This window comes from Erpetoichthys calabaricus, chromosome 9 (genome assembly GCF_900747795.2).
Source record: "Erpetoichthys calabaricus chromosome 9, fErpCal1.3, whole genome shotgun sequence".
In the NCBI taxonomy this organism is placed as follows: Eukaryota; Metazoa; Chordata; class Cladistia; order Polypteriformes; family Polypteridae; genus Erpetoichthys; species Erpetoichthys calabaricus.
In genome coordinates this window covers 178,186-197,096 of record NC_041402.2, presented here as the reverse complement: position 1 = coordinate 197,096, position 18,911 = coordinate 178,186, and the positions used below count along the sequence as shown (strand labels likewise).

Below are 18,911 nucleotides of genomic sequence, written 5' to 3'. Positions count from 1 at the left end.
AAGCAGAGCAGAGAGTTGGTGTGAAATGTCCTGAAGCCTTCTGACCAGAGCCCAACGTCACTTGTCGACTGGCACTGATCCACGGCTGTGTCCTGGCTTGTGCCCAGTGCCACCGGGGCAGGGTCATGATGACCCTGAATTGGACAGATGTGGCCGAGCCTTTGGTGCCAAGTGAGCACATACAACCTTGGGCAGAGCTCTGCACACAGATGGCAGAACGACCTCTTCCAGTCTGCACAGTGAGGATGTTAAATGCCATCCAAAGTAGGGTCCTAGTTTGTGGGGTGCCCCCTGTGTGCCTAACAGACCTGGCCAGAGGTAAGGTGGGATCAAGACATGGACGGGGCATCCGGTTAAACAGAATAAAGGAAATGAAAGAAAACCTCTGGGAGCCCCGGGCTCGGCCGATGGACTGAAGATGGAGAAATGCAAAGAAACGCCAGCCAGTCTGGGAGGGACAAGAGTGACACAGCAAAAGGCCACTTAGTGAGTGTGAGGGTCAGGAGGACAGGTTAGTGACTGAGGTGCTGGACACCCGAGGACGCACACACAAGTATCGCCAGCTCCCAGCACCGAGCCCCTCTGACCGACGAGAACAAGTGAGCCACCATCACGTAGGGTCAGTCAGACGCGCCTGAATGGCGTCCCCGCTGGCATGACAGAGCTGACCACCCACCAAACTGGCACACCCTGGAATCACCTGCATCATGTGACGATCACAATGGCACTCTCAGCACTTCATGGGGGCTGACACACACATGAGGACAATGGCCAGCCAGGCAGCCAAGGTGGCACAGTCACCTGCCCCTCTGGACAGTGCCACCCACTGACAGAACATGTGCAGTCTGATGGACTCTCCTTGGCCTTGCACAAGTGACATTGATGCCATGTGGGTAACCTGGCCCACGAGGGTGTCACCCTCTGCCACAATCTGCTGTCCCCTTCACCTCCCTTAAGGGGGCTTGACCGTCACAACATGTCTCCATCATGGGTTGGCATTGGGCCATCTTTACCCTTCTGACGCCAGGCAGGTGGTCTTTCCTCTGAGCTGTCCAGCCAACACGTCCTCTCAGGTAAGGACCACCCGCACTTGCTGACCTGTTGGAGGGGGCCGCTAAGTGTCAGCCCTCTCCCACTAAATTAAGAAGAAGAAGAAGAACTTGATGTCTGCAGCAGCTTATCATACACTGGCATGCGACTCCAGCTGTTTATTCAACCAAAACAAAGCAATGCCACCGCTGAGTGTGTCACTGTCACTAACTCATGCTGTGGTCACTTACACCAAATACAATCAAACTACTAAAGTTCAAAACTGCCAGACCCCTGGGTACATGCAAGTCCCACGTGTGGTCCAACCACATCTGACTGGCAGACCACCACAGCAGAAGGGACGCCCTGGCATTGCCCCCCACCCCCATCCCGAGGCCCAATTACCTCCTCACAATGACATCACCACCTTGCCCGCGAGGCTTTTCAGTACTCACTGTTGTCCCCCGATGGCTCTGCCTGGCACTCGGGCATCTGGCTGTCCGCAGGGACGCTGATGGTCCGGCGCAGCAACCTCGCCTTGCATGTCTCGGCGCGCCGTTCCTGAAGCAGCAGCGGGTGAATCTGCAGGCAGAAGAGTGACAAGACGTGAGTGGCAAATGGCAGCTGGCATCGGGAGGACGTGTGGATCACGCAGACGCTCCGACTGTGGGTATTTGCCGACTTGACGTCGGGCAGTGCCGCCCACAACGAGGAACTGGGAGAATGACGATGACAGGACGCTGCTTATCTAGGGTCCTTTGTCACACGTCATGCAAGCAGGGCCTCATCACAAGAAGCACACCCGTGAAGACATCACGACATCAGATGCCAACCATTCACCGGACATCGCGCTACTGGCCGGCAACTACAAGACACCCTGAAAGTGAGGGCAGGCTGGTCATGGTCCGAGTGATCCAACAGCGGCCTCTGATGGTCTTCTATCTGATGTCCATGGTGGTGGTGTCCACTGTCGATGGCCTGGGCTTCATGCGTTGTCATCAGTCGCCTCCCACAGTGACAGCTGCCATGGGCTCCAGCCAAGCACCCCAGCACCACTTTATAGCGCCTTACATATGCCAGACGGAGCGAAACACCAAAAAAAACGTGCAAATGGACAAAAAAAAGAGAGAATGACCACGAGGGGGAGCAGAGTGACCAGCACCAGTCGCCGCGCCCGCTCACGTACCTCCTCTTTGTCAAGCAGCACCAGCTGGCCGTCCGTCACAATGCAGAACTTGGGGGTCCACACCGTGCGCTCACTAAATGGATGGCCGCATGAAATCCAGTGGGTGGGCGGCCCCTTCATGTCTGAAAAGAAAAATAAAAAAGACAGAGAGGCTGACCGGGGGGCCAACATGTCACATTTGTGTCACGCCAGCCAACTTTGGCTGTCGATCACTTCTGCTCATCATGGTGGCCTCCGATCTGTTTCTGCTGTAGCAGAGGGCATCTCCTGGCCACAGGCCACCGACCTCCAGGGGACAGCAGGCTCTGCTCCCTGAAGCTGGCAGGCTGGACATCCTGGCCTGTCACCCATCCACGTTGACAGTTCTCTTTAAAGGTGACATTTATAGGAAGTGCCAGGAGAACCGATGCCACGTCGGCCACCCAACCCGTTCTTCTGATTAGCATGCCCTAAAAACTGGCCATGCCAGGCAGACTAAAGTCAGGAGCAGCTGGACTCAAGGCAGTGCCCTCAATGGTCTGGTAATGCAGCGTAAGGCACACAAGTGTTTCATTTTATAGCGCCTTTCACACACACAGACACAAGCAGTCTCTGAGCACAAAGCAGAGTCTCAGTGTTTATAGCACCTTCCAGCCTGCCAGGTTGACGACATCTGAGGTTGGTAATGAACATCACATGTAGGTCAGCCTGGCATCGCCCACACAGCCGTCACGACAGATACAAAGTGCCTTTCTTTACCTGTGCCACTCGATGTCCTTCAAGGCTCGGTGGTGGAGAGCGGTCCGATTCTGAAGACGAGGCGCACAGTTCGACAGCCCACTCGACAAGCCCGCTCGTCCCTGGCACGGCCCTCCGCTCACTGATTCAGCTTTCGGCACCAAAGAAAATCGTCAAAGGATCTGCGGAGTCGGCAGCCCTCACAGCACATGTGACTCCAGCTGGCTGCTCAGCTGCCATCCTTGGCGCCCTCTGTCACCAAGGCCATCTATGGATGCACAGCCACTGTACGTGTGGCACACTCCTCCTCCTCTTGCTCAGGCTGTGTGCCCACCGCTGTATCTGGGACTGGAATGGGACCCAACCACCAAACTGGAGTTCATTCACAGTTACCAGTTTGGGCAACTCAGGGAGCTCAGAATGCAACCCGAGTCCCTGGGGCTGCATGGCACAAGCATCTTTAAGTGACTTGTGGCACACCAGGCTGTCCTGGGTACCAAGTGACAGGGTGCCCGGGGTGAGATGAGCTTCTTGGCAGCAGACATTAGACAAAGGTGGTGAGACAAAGCCAACTGAGGGGCGCACTTTGACTGCCTAGTGGGCAATAGGAGGGGAGCCCACAAACATGCTGGAGTCTGTGTGGGCACAGTGATGGGTACCTGATGGAGTGCACTGAGAGCAGCCTCAAGCCATCTCTATGGTTGGACACATGGAGAGAAGCAGGTCAGCAATTGGGAACTGGGCAACACTTGACCAGGAGATGAGAAAAAGGGCACCACAAGGGCATTTTGTGAAGAAGATGAAGGACACAAGCAGAGAAGGGCATTCAGCATTGTACAGAGGAGGCAAGCGGGGCTCATGACAGCCAAAGATCATGGTGCCACCCAAGGGCACAGAATTCAGTCATCTGAAAAACTGACCAGACCCCAGCAACAATTCAACACCAAGAACACCACTGGTGACAGTCAGCTGCCAGTCCCTACCTTGGCACCTCACCGGGTTCTGCAAGACTCGACTCTCCCACATAAGTCCATCTGGCCAGCTGCTCATAGACATTAGTGGTGTCAGCATAACGGCCAGAGGTGAGTGCCCATCCTGCTGAGAAGTGGCACCCCCATCTGGGCCCATGGATTACAAAGGCCCTGAAGAACCACTGGGGTCCTCAAACAAAACCAAGCACCTCCAAATATAAAATGAGCATAAACACCGACAGGCCTCAGCAAAGACTGCTGGTGCTTGGCACTGATCTCAAAGATTTGGCATGAGCAGCTTTACCAGCAGGGTGAAAAGGGCAACATGGGTTCAAGACAGGTTGGCAACTGTAGCTCCGTCCATCTGCCCAGCTAACAGTATATGCTCAGCATCCCTCATCATGGGCTGGGGACTCCCAGAGGTGACATTCATCCAACCATTTGAAAGGGCACACTGGGCACATGGCAGGGATACAACCTGAACCAAGTGCCAGAACATCACTGGCAGCGGAATTCTGCAAGAAAAGCCAGACAGGCACAAGGATGATTTTCAGACCACACACTGGGCATGGCACTGGGAGGCAGCAGGGCAACCCACTGAGTCACCTTGCCAGCCACCACTGGCATCTACTGCTATGACAGGGTGAAATTCAGCAGGTCCATAAACTCTAGTAAACCCTTGAATGTCACCATCAGCGGTTGTTCACAAAGTAGTTTATATAGCGCCTTGACGTGTGGAGGTCCTGCTGAGTCTTTATAACGCACTGGTGACACCTCAGCTGTGGTCCTGGGGGCAGTTTGGGTCTCCAGAAAGACAAAGCAGCACAAGAGAAGGTCCAGAGAAGAGCGACTAGGCTGATTATGGGGGGCCACAGGGGGTGAGTTATGAAATAAGAGCCTTTACAGTGATGAAGAGGAGACCTGAGTGAAGTGTTTGAAATGAGGAAGGCCATCAGTACAGTGGGTCGAGACGGTGACTTAATAATGAGGTCATCAAGGACATAGGGGGACAACCTGAAACCTGGTAAGGGGAAAGGTGAGTGACCAAGTAACGTGGTGGGCAGGAGGACTTCAGGGATCCTCAGGAAGATTGAAGTGGACAGGACTGGTGCGCTTTGGTGGGCTGAATGGCCTCTTCTGGTCCAGACTGATCTCATGCCCTACAGGTCTTCTCCTGGCATGTCCATTTCATCATTGCCCCTCACTCAGTGAGGTGACTTTGTCACTTTGGTGCCATTGATGAGGCTTGTGCTCCCAGCAAATTCTGCAGTCTGTTGTGCTGAAGGCGAATTCCCATAACCTTGGACAGGAAGGGGCACCCCTGTCACACAGCAGTGCCAAGGAGGCCATCGACGTCAGAGGAACAAGACTGTGCTGCGATCCTGGGCCTGACAAACTAAAGCTGCCCCTCTGACCCCCCTGGACGAGCCTCGAGAGATTCTGAAATCCAAATGTGAAATATGCTGGTAGAACAAGAGGGCATTAAACATGGCGGCAGTGGCCGTGGCCATGTCTCCTCGATGGTACTGAGGGAATCAGAAGTATCAAGGAATTCTTGAGGTGAAATTCACAAATGGTGACAGCTGAAAACATTCAAGTCAGTCAGCCTGACCTTAAGGGGGCGCCCTGCAGACCTCACTGAACTGGCGAGGTCTTCAAAAGGTGGCTGGAGAAACAATCAAGATGACGCCGGCCAGGGATTGGTGACAGGAGGTGATGACCACTGACGGGGGCTCCACAAGTCATCAGCTTTGTTCAAAGTTGAACAATCTGGGGGTCACCCTTCACATCAGACGCTCATCCTAAGGACTTATTAACGAGGTCACAGCTCCAGGGTATCTAAAATGAGGAGACCCTTGAAGGGTCAGATGCTTTCCAGTTCCGGTGGAACCCAACTTAGGGAGATTTTCAGAAGGGGGCTTTGTGAACAACTGCAGAGAAGAAGAAGCTCCAGGTGTTGGGGTATGAAAAGTGGAATCCAGAAGGGGTCAGTCCTGAGCCGTTTTAGTAAACCTAAACTAGCTGATAAGAGAAGGACCACACTGGTCAGGTGTGACAATGACAACCAAATGGTGGACCATCAGAGGAACCATGACGGGGGGCCTGGGCGATAAACAGGAGGGGAGACACATAGAAAGATGAAATGTCAGCTCTGAATGCACAATAGGAGGTCCAGGGTGAGGGTGGGTATCCAGGCAGTGACCACAGCGGGTAACATGTTTGGTGATATAGCGCCTTGCTGAGCTGAATGGCCCTGCTAATGTTGGCAGTTTCTGTAAAGCTGCACTCGGCCCATGGAGGTGGTCCATAAAACACTCCGAAGGTCTGCGGGAGGCGCTTGCTGTTCCTGTGGATTTTCGAGAGACCCTCGTTTGTCCCCAAGGGGGAAATTTGACTTTGTTACAGAAGCTCTTCAAAAAAATCAATCGATAAATCAATCAATAAATCAAATCGATACACACACACAGTTTGGTCTGAACACACAGCACAACGACATTAAAGCAAGAAAAGTAAAAGGAAAGAACACTTGTAACTTGGCAGTCCCAGTTAGGGCGCTGTATGGACGTATTGCCTCTCGTCATTAAGGACCCCCAGTTGTCCTCAGTGTTGGTGTGTCAGAGAGAGAATGTGCAGCGTTGTTCATAATGGCGCTCAGTTCTGTTTTAATTCTCTAACCCAGGGGGTCCAGAGTGTGTCCCATAACTGAGTCTGCCCTTTTAATTAGGTGGTCCTCTCTTGAAGTGATGTCACCAATCCAGCACACCCCACTGACTGTCACAGAGTTCTAGAAGGTGTGAAGGATGTCACTCCCCACAATAAAGGACCCCTAAAGAACCTGCTCTGCCCTTTCTTTCAGTATATTGTTCTTCTGTGTTATGAGACCAGTCCAACCCGTCATTAATATGGACCCCCAAGGACTTGTATGAACGGACCACTTCACTCCTTGAATTGTGACCACACGTAGAGGCTCTTTGGTGAGGTGAAAGTCAGTAAGCAGGTCTTTGGTTTTGCGGATGTTCAGATGCGGACAATTCTCAAAGTTCTCCCCTGACTCCTCTCCTCCATCACGTCCCCCTGATTGACAGACCCCATAAGTGCAGAACGTGTGCAGAGTGAAGCAGACAGGCCCGTTCCTCCCTGAACCTCACAGGCTCTGGTCTGCCCGACTGATCACCCCTCATCCGTTTTCTCCTGTGGTCTCGGTGACAGGCGCGCCATCAAACATTAATGATGACAATGCTGCCATGCCACATCAGAGCTGCCACAGCAGTAGTCATTGATCTTGTCACAGGTTCAACATTTTATGACAGGCCTGAGTTCTGCTCATATATAGTGCCCTTATATCCTGCCAGTTGAGATGTGACAGCAGGTGACATGGCCTACAGCAGGCTGACACCTGCCTGCTTGTGTGACATAAAAGAGAGACAAAGGCAACAGAGGCCTTCGTTCCAAATGAATTTGGGAAAGAAAGAACGTGAATAAACAGCTCCGGAAAAGCGGGCCGGGCTGAAGGATCAGCAGCGCAGCACAGCCGACGTCACCAAGCGTCACGACTTTGTGTCACTGAATGTGTGCCACTCAGCAGACGCTCAGCGAGAACAAAACAACTTCTCTGTAATGACAGCCTGACGTCGAAGCCAGCATCTCGCCCGCCATTCATTCCTCGTAATTACAACGCACCGCCGGTTTGCCTCCCACACACCTTGAATGGTAGATGAGAGCAGCACGGAGCAAAGTGGGCAACTCAGCCGGGCACCTGGTAAAGAAATTGGAGATGGCTGGGCACTCGAACTCAGTGGCCGAGGGTGGGCACCTCGTGAGCTCTTCATGTGCCAGCCAGTCGACTGGTGACCCAGCAAAACAATTCGGATCCTCATTTTAGCTTATACTCTGGCAGCCTGCCATGGCCCCACACTCGATTAGGGTGCCCTGAAAGCGGGTGGATGAAAAAGCACCAAAGTGGGCCATGCAACACGTTTTGCTCCCTCAGGTCCTGATGTCACCTTACAGGGTCACAACCTGGCAGCCCCTGGAACAACACCAGAGTGAGGCCTGGATGAGATGTGAGCCCATTACAAAACACAAAGCCCTGGCACACACACGGGCACAGGGAGGACACACAGACATCGCACGCAGAGGCAGTGCCCAGGCTCTGGAGCCGTCAGACCACTGTGCCAATTGGCTGCCTGTTTACAGTGATGGCATAATCAAACAAGCAAGAGGCACACAAGTGGCATCACCTGACCAGATACTAAGAGGAGAGACCAAATCCGCCCAACACTGGGTGGTCCTCTGGAGAGGCGGACATTACGGATAAGGCAGGCTTTAGACACAAACGGGCTTGAGTGTGCCCCGGGGTGTTCAGGGCGGGCTTCTGTCCTGTCCTGTATTGTCCCTTCGGCCTTTGGCTCCTGCTCCCTAATGCATTGCTAGGAATCAAAAGTGGAGCGGAAACTGAGCTCAGGCTACAGGGGTGTCATTAAAAATAAACAGCAAACTAGCTGCTCCCTGGGCACAAACAAATGCCATGGGCGATGCCCATATTCATGTGGATGTCCAGAGCAGAGCAGAGACCTTGAGATGGCTGACCCTGACTGAATCCAGAAAGAGCAACACAAGGAGCCTTGGCAGCAGTGCTAACAGGCCAACGTGAGGTGAGAGAATCCCAAAGTAGTGAGTTCATGCCAATACCAACGGTGGTTGGGTCATGCCACTGTTTAGCATCTTCATCTGGCACACTTTAAGAAGGGAGGCCTGCGACGGTGCCAGCGCCGATAAGGTCAGTGAGGTAAAGGGAAGCCAATGTCCAGCATGCTCTTCTGCACCAAGAGGTCTCTGCTCTAAGCTTACCTGATGCCAGGGTAGTGATTTATTGACTGGCACTCCTATTACACTGTTCAGCTGTTTGGACTGGCAGCTCCCACTCCTGCCCAAGGCATCATACGTTTAGCTCACCGGAGTTCTCCATTAAAAGTATGACAGGCCCAAATCAACCCTGCCAATCAAAGATGGCAAATGGGCAACCATGGACTTTCAGAGCTGATCTGAGGAGGGTGCAGCTGCCAGCTCCAGATGCTCATCCTCACTTGGCACATTCGGCCCAGCTGGCAGAACATTTCCCAGTAGTTACCTGCGCCAAGGGCCACTGAAGTCGAGGGATGGCCATGTTTTGTATGGTCGCCATCCTGAGTCCTGTTGAGTTTCTCTCATTCAATGTAAGACAGAAAGGAAAACCCAAAATGGCCAACATGGCAAAAGCCGTGGCATCGAGCAGAGCATTAGGCCGTGAGCAGGAATAGAGCAAAAGAAAGTGGCACTGCAGCTGGGTACCCCACCGCTGGGTCAAGGCCTCACCACCCGCCGCCTTCAAATCAATCCAACGTTACTCGGCCCTTCCTTGTAGTTTGTTTGACCCACTTGTGTTGGCGCCCGCCAATCTTGCCCGCTCAGTTCCAGGCTTGTATTCATCCTTTCAATGGGCACCTGACTGTGATGCCAAGGCCAGTGCTAGGGGGTCTCGTCTTGTAGGCCTTGACTTGCCATAGCTGCAGAGTCTCCATCTCTGTGCTTGTGGTCACTCTGAGCGGTTTTGGACTTTTTTTATTGTTAGAAGTGACTTCTGATGCCCAGATGAGCTCTAACCAGGATGGTGTTGGCAAGTTTTTGGGTTCGTGCCACCGCCTCTTTGGGAGATTTGACATCAGGTGACCTCCTGGCTCAGGCCTGGCTCATTTTTTATTTTTTTAAACTTGTCTCAATGTCACAAAGACCACAAAATGTCCACTCCAAAGTCACGGACACAAGTTGTGTGGCGGGCAGCCGTCCTTATTACACACACACGTCAGCTGAGTCATTTAAAGGGAGGTGGCATCACAGCAAAGGGACGGCGTGTGGACCACAGCAACAATGGGCCCACCATCTTACAGGTGACAGAAAAATGGCAGCCAGTGGGATGGGAGGGTGGGATTTCTGAGAGAAAAGAATCACCCAGCGAGTGATGGAGACGGAAGCCCACCGCGAGGAAGCTGAGATCAGGACCACCCCACACTTTTGCCTCCATCTGAGAAGCATGTCCTACTCAGTGGTGAAGCCAACCCTCACCCTCTGACCGTACGCTGGCTGTAGCCTTCAGGATGAACCGCTTGGCATCATCATCATCATCATCATCGTCATCCTGGAGGATTTTCAGGGAGGTGAGCTCGGCCACATGGGGCTCACTGAGGTGCCCTGGCCAGCTGGCACAACTCTCCACGTGCTCTTCAAAGATCTGAGGCCCTCCTCTGTCAGCGGGTTTGGTTATTTGATTTTTGACGACTTTGGACTGTTTCCATTCCCGTCTTTGTCTGTGGATTGGCGCGTTCTAGGTCTGCCAACATGCCAATGCCATGCCACTCTGCTTATATAGCGCCTTACTCTCAACTCACATCACCTTCTCCTTTTTTGATTTGTAAAGTGCCTGGCACTGCCAGATAAGAGAAGGCCGGTCAGTGACAGGACGAGAAGCTGCCTTGAGCACCCAAGACGTCCACCACCCCCAGAACAGGGGGTCCGACGGACTGGCACTGCAGCCGAGAAGTGAGGCCTGGGCCGTCTAATGCGCCGCCTGTCAAGTCAACAGCACCAGGAATGTTAACATCCATCACACCAGATGTCGCGTTGCATAACTGGGAAAAAGTGCAAAGAAAAAAACAAATGAGAAAGAAAGTGAAAGCAAAACGGCAAATATACCAAGAGGCGCATTGGCATTTGCTTTGCCACTTTTAATGAATGCGGCGACAAATGGATATGAATCAGCGAGGCCTCAGCAGACACTGAGCAACTTGACAAGGCGTGGGCAGAGACCAGAGATGAGGATGAGGATGGACAGGGTGGCGGGACACGAAGAGAGCTCAATGCCAGGAGCTGAAGGGGGGCCATCGGTGGTCTCCACACACACTGCCTTTGCCCCCTTCTTCAGTTAGCTTCAGGGATTTCCCTCGGTGTTTTATCAACGGTCATTTGGGTGACTGGTACGACAAAGACAAGACCCCGATGAAGTGACGGCGCACTAACAGCTGAAGTTAACGGCCGATTCAGGGGTCAGCGGTTTAGAGCGGTGGGCCACAGGCTGTTACTTTGCTGCTGTCTCACCATTACATTTACTGAGGTTGCTGGTGCCAGCGTTAGGTGTCCAAAGCGGGCGCAGCATCGCCACGTTCGTGAGCAGGTGGAGATCTGTGGGGACGTTTGGACTTTGCATGGATCCGTGACCGGACGTGAAGGTGTCTTGAGTACCCGAGGCGCAGGGGGTCCGATGGACTGTCACCGCAGCCGAGTGAGGAGAGGAGATGAGAAGTGAGGCCTGGGCCTGTAGACGTGTTTCAGGTGTTTTAGAAATTCTCTCTCTAATTAATAAATCAGCTTGGTTTCAGGTTTTTGCTGCTTCGAGTACTGAATCATGGAGCTTATTGACGCTTTCTGCATGCTGCCTCCCTTTTTGTCGAGTAACACATAACAAAGTAAAATGGTTGCCATGTTGTCTGTCACCTGAGGTTTGCTTTACCCACTTCCAGCACTTGGCGATTCCTTGATGTGCTCTGATCGGTTTGGCTGAAGCAGATGGTTGAACGAGGAAGGGCGCCTTTACATTTTCAGACCTCCCTTCCATTCCACCTCACCTGCTGGCCTGGACCTGGAGATCAGGCCACTGCTAATCTTACACGGTCGGCTCCAGCTGGCTCTCTGGAGGAGGTGTCCGTCACCCGAGAGGTCACAATGGATTGCAAATCCCAGTTGTCAGTCTCTGCTGCCTCCCGCCGACGTTGCCCTAACCACTCGGAGCTCGAAACCTCAGCTCGATGTGTTGACGGGACGTGTGCCACACTGTGCACTGGGTTACCCGCATCGGAAACAAACAAAGCGATGGGTGTCAGATCGGCTGCAGCCCCTCACTGGCCTGTGCAAGGACCCCATTTCAGAAGTAACTTTCCCAAAGGTTGCGGGATGCTGCCGTTGGGTCACAAAGGGTCACAAGTCACCCTTGTACCTAATGACAATGCACTCTAAAAGTGTCATAAAAACTCAGGCCACTAGATGGCAGCGGCAAGATTGCAGACTACTGCAAAGGCTTCTGGGAATTGTAGTTTTAGGTGTGACCTGTCAGAGTGGAATGGCACCTGAAGTGCCTCCAGGTCAAGGCCCCCATCACCAGGAGTCAGAAGAGGAGTGGAGGCCAAGGACGAAGAGCAGGAAGCCAATGCAATGAGGAAGGAGTGCAGGGGGGCCCGGTGTGGCCCCATGCCTGGTGGGCCGTTCTCTCTTTGAGTGTTTTTTTTTTTTTTTTGGATTGTCCCTTTTCAGTTTATCCTCGTGTCCATTTTTAAGAGAGCGGCCAGGGGTCTTTCAAAGATCAGCAGTTTCTCCAGGGTGTCTCATCTGGTATCGGCACAGAATTCTTTACTGATGTGAGTTAAACATGAAGTGTTTGTCTACTGATGAGCCCCACACTTGGTGGGCACCACGCAGAGGTGACCTGAAATGGAAAGATCTGCCTGCTTACAGAAGAGATGCCCATTTGGTCTCAGGCCGCAGACTTTGAACTTTAATCTGGCACACCCTGACTAGAGCTGCCCTGTGCGTACTGCACCCTATTGTTAGTCATTTGTACAGAAATATCAGTAACGCAATGCCGTTAAACTGTTAGTAACCCTCCTCTGCTCTGCTTCTCTTTTTGGTATCTCAACGTATCACTTGGTGTCACTGCTCTTGGTGCCAGGATGAAAAGCCATCTCGGATAAAAGAGCATTGGAAAGATTCGGTCATCCGAATGGATGGCCAGCACAGACTGCACTACAGAAAACTCAGGAGGGGCCGAGGTCCTCAGGACGGCGACTTTCTCTTTGACAAATTGAATCTCCTGTGTTGTCAACCGGCCAAAGTTCATCAGTTAATGAAGGAAAGGACGGAAAGTGGTGGCTTCCACTTTTGCTCAATCAGTTTCTTTGTGTGTCCTTTGTGTGTTTTACACTCGGTGAAGTGCGCTGCACCAGAAAGAAGGACATCCAGCAGGGGGGGCTACTGCAGCTAAAAGGGAGACACGGGCAGCACTGTGATGTCACGCGGTGAGGAAAGGCACCGACCGCATCCACTGGGCACAATGTCCTCTTTGCCAATGCGATGTGCCATTGTGTCGCCCCCCTTAATCCGGTGGTTTATGGACAGGGGGCCGTGACGTCAGATCCAGGTGCTTGTGGTTTACTTAATGCACAGAAATTTGCCAAAGCCACCCCGAGTCCCAGAGGCCATCCTGTCATGTAATAGCAGTGTTAGTAACGACACCAAACGTCACCTGCCCTGGCACTGCAGCCGATAACGAGTGGCCTCATCCAGTGTCATTACTGGGGCTCCGTAGTGACCGTGAAAACCGGCATGTTCTGATCAGCAACTCGTCACTCTGTCACTGCAGTGCCAGTATTAGTGACACACAGCTGTGAAAAGCACTACAGTAAAAGGGGCTATGTGGGGCACGCACCTTCAGTGCAAATCAACTCATGGCCACTCTCTGGTGCCAGGATGAGGGACATCAGGTGAGTGGCAGAGGATGCTGGCACAGGGTGAAGATGTCCCAAGTGTGGGTTTGGATCTTCACAGTAAGTGTTTATAGCAACTTGTTCAGCGTGCAGACTTGTAGCCAGTAGTCATGTGCCAAGGCCACAGCTGGCAGTATCTGGACATTGCTGTGCTTTGCCACTGTGCCATAGAAGTTGCAATTAGAATAGTCCGATATTTCACTACCATTGCTAATATAAATAAACTTTACGCGCTTCTCACACCCTTTTGTGACGTAACACACACAGTCAATGCCAATGCAACATGGTGGGCACACTTACGGCCCACAGTGTCAAAATCACGTGGGTGAACAGCTCCTGCCATCTAGGCATTCATTTTGATATACTGGCAGGTGCTCAACGTGACCCTAATGACCGTGTGGGTGCCCGGGTGCCAGTGAATGTGCCCACAGGGCACGGCTGAGGGTTAAACCTGTGAACAGTCAGACTGCCCACTGAATTGAGTTAAACACAACTCAGGCCGAATTACAGAAATGCAGTTCAGGACCCCTTGAGGTGACTTCTCGTGTATTCTGAGATGTCTGAAACCCAGTAGCTCAATGTGACATGTGATTTAGATGGCACACCCTGTCTGTGTTGGGGTGACGAGGACAGCAGCAGCAGCACAGCCCTCACCCTAACCCTCAGGAGGGTTTGGCAGCGCCCGGTAGGCCTGCTGAACCCGCTGTGGAGTCGCAGTCGTCAGGGATTTTGCTTTTAAGCACAAGTGACACGGCACGGCACTGGGACACCATTGAGACTAAGCAGAGAGAAAGAGTTCAAGTGACACGAAAAGAACTTCAATAAAAATGAGATTTAAATAAAAATGAGATTTAAAAAGATGCGGAGTACCAGATAAAGCAAAAAAAAAACAACATGAGAATTGCAAGACATCATCAAGAAGAAATAACGAAGTCAATGAAAAGTGTCCTTTGTTTAGTTTGTTTGTCACCAAAATCACCAACTCACAGCCCCGCCATCCACATCTCCTCTGATGCTCCAAACTCTGCCATCACCACTGCCACCCAGCCCGTGCCCAGTCTTCTTAGAATTCTGTGCCATGCAGAACATCTGCTCTGAATGCCATGCTGAGTGCTCACTAAAGGGAACGTGGGCACAAATGAAAGAAGCAGCAGGCACAGACCATGGGCACCACGGTCATGGCCTTGGCAGGCTGGTGTGGCACTTATAAAACACTTGAGTCAAACTGGCACCTTGTCACAAGGTCACATTTGCCACTGGCTCATTTGGTTTGACCGCTTGTCTACCACCTTTGCCCAGAGGGTCTGCGACATTTCAAGATGGCAGACTTGTCACAACCTTACCATCGCCTATCGGACAAACAAGCCCCTTCTTAGTGCCCCCCTCTCTCTGCTTTGGCTCCTTTATTTGTCATTTACTAAAACTCGTTTGCCAAGCAATTCATTCTTCTGCTTTCAAATGTGCTTCAAAGAACTGAAGTGGGAGCAACGCCATAGGGGCAGCCTTCAAAAGGGCAAGATGGCAAATACAGTCAGGGCCAGAAGGCACAGACACCCAAGGGCACCTGGAGTGCCACTTGACCCCATGGGATCTCAGAGGAAAAAGCACCCAACTTGCCCTGTGGCCACACATCACACACACAAAGAGGATTTTCGGATTAGCTGGGGAATTAAGTGACTTTTAAATGCACTCGACCCTGTGGGCGGCAGCCAAAGACCTCGGCCCACCATCCGGCATCGAGGGCGCTTTGTATGGAAAGCTAAATATCATAAAAAATGCAAAGCCAACCGTACCCATCCTCAAAGAACAAGCAGAAGATGGCATGGAGTCTAACCAAGGGGGCCATTTGGATGAGAAGGTGGTCAACACTCAGACACCAAGGAGACCCCTTGAGGCTGTGGCCCAAGTGAAAGTGACACACAAGGGCACCTGTGGACCTCCAACTGCCTTGCCATTCAACAGGCCATTTAAACTCACAATTGCAGACTGGCAACATGTGGATGGCCTTGTCAACCGCCACCAGCCTTGGGGCACAAAGAACGTATGCTGCTACCATTTGTCACTCCGTCTGTGCCGACTGAGGGCCATTCACTTGTCCCCTCCTCTCAGAAGGTCATCAGTAGCAACTGATATGAAGACCCTAAGGAAGGCTAACATCTGGGACCACCTGAAAGGACTGCTGTGTCCGCAGCTGACAGTCGCTTGGACCCTAGCATGTCTGTCACTGTGGCTACCCCCTGGCGTCGAGTCCCAATGTCTTCTTCGCAGTTTTTGCCATCACCTGAGCTGTGAAGGCAGATGAGGGGGCTTCAGTCTGCTACCTTTGGTCATCTCAGCCATTGACAAGATATGGCGAAGCCCCTCCATGGGAGTCCATGAGGTACGACTTTTCTGAGAGGGCGAGCTCAGCGGGTCACCAGGCAGCACGACGGGATCATCTGCTGGGAGTCCGAGTTTTGTCACTGGAGCAGCTTTCCTCTTTTCTTAGACTCGTCGAGGCCATCGCTGCTCTGAGGGGCAACTCAGGATTAGAATGGCAGTGCGGCCCTCGCCTTTTTATAATTCGGCCCGCAGACCACATGTGAGGACTTTGTTAATAATCTCAACTGATGGAGTACCAAACATCAGTGGTCACATCATTTGGTCACTTGGATGTACCCTGGGCATGTGCCTCATGGCTCAGTGGCATTAAGCTCTTGGCAGCCTTGTGTGTCAGTCTGGGACTGGGAATGGGGACATGTGGGCCACCTCCTGGAGCCAGGTCTGCAGGTGATGACACCAGGCCAGGTCAGAGGCAAAGGGAGCCAATATGCTGGCTCACCACCCTCAAGGTGAAGGTCTGGGTGCTGTGCCAGTCAGGTGACAGGGCAGGCCGGGTATGGGCGTGCAGAACATTCATGATGGACACTGGCGCTTCAGACATAGAAGGGAAGGAGCCCAACTGGAAATGGCACCTTTTAGTTGCATTGAGCAGCTCAGAACTTAACAGTTATTTAGCAGATGCCCTTATCCAAGGTGACTTACAAAGCAACTCATTTTACATACAACAAGACACGAGCACAAAATAAACAAAGGGCACAGGAACGGAGGGCAAAAAAGCTTCACACGCGGAGGCTCCCTGTTCTCTTGAGACCCCCAAGGTTTATGAGAAGGGCTGAAATGAGACCTCGGCTGTGGCGAATGGCCTACAAGAATCCTCAGCTGCTCTTCCTGCTCTGTTTGTGCTCCTTTTCCTTCTGCTGATGTTGTTCTGTCCGTTTGTCAGACGTTTCTTGAATTATTTATTGTTTCTTCCATTTAAAGATATGCTGCTGCTGCGCTTTCTTTACATTTCATCAGGCTCCCTGTATCTTGTGGGTGGATCCCAAGAGGTGGGACCAGCTGCCAATCAACACTGAGGGACCTCCCCCAGGCCTACAAAGGCTCATGGGATTTGCAGTCCCTCTGCAGCACTTTGTGTTTGTGGCTGGCATTTTGGTGACTTCAGCCCGACCCCCCCATTTCGTTATTCTTGAGGTTTCCTGGTTTTTTGACATTTTTTTGCTTGGATTAAGGATTTCGATTTGATTTATTACTGTGGATTGAACTTTTTTGTTCCTCTTTTCAACACTTTGCTGTCTTTTAAATTTCTGTGGATAAATCTAAATGGGAGCATTTTTGATTTTAGTTTTATTTATTTATTTATTTTTTAAACTTTAAAGCTTCTTTCCTGTTTGAGGCCTAATAGAAGTGAAAGCATCCTGTTTTCCTGGTTGGGCTTGCCTTGGGTGAGATCCGTTTTGGGGGCTTTGGGGGCGATGCTCTACAAACGGATCTCTCTGGCGTGTTCACTCAGCGATTCTGCTCGTCGCTGCTTGTTACTCAGACTTCACTTCCAGAAATCCCAAAAAAGAGCACGGCGGCCCCAGGGCTTTCAGGCTGCACTTCACGCTCTGTCGTAGATAAGGGATGCTCTTACCATAAAGGGGTATGAGGGCGTGAGATACAAAAAACACAAATCAGTGCAAACGTCGCTTCAGAATAGTGCGGGTATTAAATACCACCAGGTGGTCACGTGGGCACAATACATAGAAATAAAACAAAAGGCCGTGTGCTCGGTGGTGACTCTCTCAGGTGGGTGTTAGCATATCGTAACCTCGGAGTTTTACACATACGACCGACATTATAAAATACCGGAAATGAGACGGTCAAATCAAGAGAACTTCAACGCGAGTAGATACGGTAGCTGCTCCTTATCTTCTCTTATTCAGACTTAAGCAGGGAGACACAGCCGTCTGATTTTTACATTTAGAAAACGTTTAAAAGTATTATTTGTGCTGTAGCTTTCACTGCTTTCCTCTTTTCCTGTTAACTGGTTCCCCACCGTGTCCTCATAATGACAATTAGAAACACGTGGAGCAGACGGCACCGAATGATGAAAAACGCCAGCTACCTGAGCGCCAGGCCCACCGATTATTTAACGACGGTTGAAATAACCACAACACCTGGAAAAGTAGAAGAGGAAAAAGAAGGATGAAAAAATATGGTGGAGTCGACTGTGAACGTACGCTGTAACTGGCGAGAACATTTCAATTAAAAATGATGAAACTTTGTAATCTGTACACAGAAACGGAGAATTAAGAGCTCAATGAATCAGGGTGGGAGTCCAAATGAAAAGAGAAGAACAAACAGAGACAGCCACCCACCGAATTAAACAGGAATGTCAACCTGCTTTAGCGCTGTGCAGTCAGAAGGAGGATGTCGGGCAGGGCGCCCATCTCTGTGCCCCCTTCACGTCCGTCAGCCCCTTGGCACACCCTGTACTCATATGTTCACAAACACAGCTAACCCTGACCCTGACCCTAATTTCTTCAACCTCACATCGATGGCACCACTGAGCCCCAGAGAGCAGACATGGCCCTCACCACCGCATTGACTGACGGACCCTCGGATGGTCCATTGAGGTTTTTGAATGCCAGGGTGCCATATACGCACACATGCCTCGGCGTGCCACCACCACTAAGCCCTCCATCATTTACATCAATCTCACCTTTTCCTTCTTCTCCATTGCCATCCATTGAGTTTCTTCTTCCCACTCCTGTATTTTAATGAAGTCCCCCCGGAGTGATTTGGCCGATTTCCTCTTATCCCCCATCCCGCCTTGTCTGGTGTCATCGTGACACTTGACCGGCGATTACATTTTTTCTTTAAATTTGTAATCAACTACCATTGAAGAAAAGAAAAAAACAAACCAGCAGTAAAATGTCAGAGACATTCCACGGATTGGGAAGACTTGAAGTTCAGGGCAGAAATGAAAGAATAAATTCAATAAATAATAATTATCCATCCATCCATTTTCCAACCCGCTGAATCCGAACACAGGGTCACGGGGGTCTGCTGGAGCCAATCCCAACCAACACAGGGCACAATCCCGAGCAGGGTGCCAACCCACCGCAGAAA

The 18,911-nt window shown here is 51.6% G+C and overlaps 2 protein-coding genes across 7 annotated transcripts in view; one reads left to right on the top strand and one right to left on the bottom strand.

The window, feature by feature from the left end:
• ttll11 (tubulin tyrosine ligase-like family, member 11) overlaps positions 1 to 18,911 on the top strand; it is a 188,403-nt gene that overhangs the window by 96,538 nt on the left and 72,954 nt on the right. The window contains exon 10 of one of the 2 annotated variants that reach the window (XR_007935867.1): positions 1,752 to 1,763. The exons of the other annotated variant lie outside the window; for it this stretch is intronic. The gene's annotated coding sequence lies outside the window, so the exon portion shown is untranslated. Of the gene's footprint in view, positions 1 to 1,751; positions 1,764 to 18,911 lie in introns of those variants that run through there. 2 annotated transcript variants of the gene reach the window in all.
• Positions 1 to 18,911, bottom strand: part of dab2ipb (DAB2 interacting protein b) — a 170,888-nt gene that overhangs the window by 79,205 nt on the left and 72,772 nt on the right. Inside the window, exon 1 of one of the 5 annotated variants that reach the window (XM_051932096.1) lies at positions 1,485 to 1,590. The exons of the other annotated variants lie outside the window; for them this stretch is intronic. The gene's annotated coding sequence lies outside the window, so the exon portion shown is untranslated. Of the gene's footprint in view, positions 1 to 1,484; positions 1,591 to 18,911 lie in introns of those variants that run through there. 5 annotated transcript variants of the gene reach the window in all.